The 1,624-nt window shown below is 35.3% G+C and overlaps 1 non-coding gene across 1 annotated transcript; it reads left to right on the forward strand.

Annotated features, from left to right (window-relative positions):
- Positions 1–245: 245 nt before the first annotated feature.
- LOC128296071 (small nucleolar RNA R71) lies at positions 246–352 on the forward strand. The gene has a single exon (XR_008286619.1). It is a non-coding gene; the product is annotated as a small nucleolar RNA R71 (small nucleolar RNA).
- The last annotated feature ends 1,272 nt before the right edge of the window (positions 353–1,624 follow it).

Genomic DNA, 1,624 nt, shown 5'->3' on the forward strand with positions numbered 1-1,624 from the left:
TATTTAAGAGTTCTACTTAGTTAGATAGCATAGTAACCGCGTCGAGGTTGAAAACACCGGCTACTTTCATCGATTTTGTTTTCATAACTTGCCACTGATAGTTATTCAGTGATATCTCTTCAATAAATTCGCAAGCCACCTCAAGTGTCTTATTATTGACAGTTCCTACAGCGGCTGCAACAATCAGCTGCCGAGTCGAAGGATTCAAGCCATTATGGAACATTTGAACCTATAGCCAAAGCGGTAAACCATGGTGAGGGCACCTTCTCAAAAGGTCATTGTATCTCTCCCATGTATCGTAGAGTGTTTCTAAATCCATCTGCACAAAAGAAGAGATATCATTACGTAATTTGGTTGTTTTAGCCGGTGGAAAATATTTTAATAAAAAATTTTCAGTCATTTGTTCCCAAGTAATGATTGACCCTCGTGGTAACGAGTTCAACCATTGTTAAGCCTTATTCCTTAACGAAAATGGAAACAACCGAAGGCGAATGGCGTCATCAGAAACACCATTAATTTTAAAGGTATTGCAAAATTCTAGGAAATTTACCAAGTGAGCATTAGGATCCTCGTCCTGCAAACCATTAAACTGAACAAACTTTTGTATCATTTGAATTGTGTTAAGTTTCAATTCAAAATTATTTGTAGCAATAATAGGTCTAACTATACTTGACTCAGTTCCTATTAAATTAGGTTTAGCATAATCATACATAGTGCACGGAGCAAGATTTTGATTAACAGCAATTGCAGGAGGTAGTGGATTTTCTTGGTTTTCAGCCATCTCCTCGGTTGTGGTTTGAATATCGTCCTCTTGCTCGTTCTCTGTGTATCTTAAGCTTCGCCTTATTTCTCTTTGGTTTCTGCAAACTGTGCCATCGATCTCACTATCAAAAAGCAATGGTCCTAGCGGGTTTCTTATAGTGACAACCTATAAGAACCTGCTAGAAAAAGGGAAAAAAGAAGAATTAGTAATAAAAATTAGAAATAAATTTAAATTGCAGTAAAAGTAAATGGCTAAAGTAATAAAAATCGAGTGTTCCTAATATCTTAGTTCCCCGGTAACGGTGCCAATAACTAGATACGTGATTTTGTGTGACAGGTTTTAAATATTTATAATGAATCGTTCTTGAAACTAACTATTATCTTGATGAAGGCAAGTGTACTTATCGAACAGTAGTATAGCTTTAGCAAGACAAGATTGTCAAACCCAAAAGAACTAAAAGTACTAGTAATGAATGTCTTTGTATTATCTAGCCTAAGAATAATGGGGTTTGTTTTAACTAACTAATTAACTAAACTAAGAATTCACAGAAAATACAGAAAATAGAATTGGGAAATTACTTTTGGAAAAACGATTGAATTAAAACAATACCTAAGGAAAAATCCACCTAGACTTCACTTGTTATTTGACTCTGAATCGGACGATTTATTCATTTGACTTGATCCGTAGAAATCCCTAAGTTATATTATTATCTCTCTCGAGACTAACAACGTCTAACCCTAGGTTGAATAATTGAAATCTCTTTCTAATTAACCCCCTAGGGTTGCATTAACTCGATCTATGGATCCCCTTATTAGGTTTCACCCTAATCCGAAAAAATCTTGTCACCCTATCTCTAGGCGC

Source organism: Gossypium arboreum, chromosome 7 (genome assembly GCF_025698485.1).
Source record: "Gossypium arboreum isolate Shixiya-1 chromosome 7, ASM2569848v2, whole genome shotgun sequence".
NCBI lineage: Eukaryota > Viridiplantae > Streptophyta > Magnoliopsida > Malvales > Malvaceae > Gossypium > Gossypium arboreum.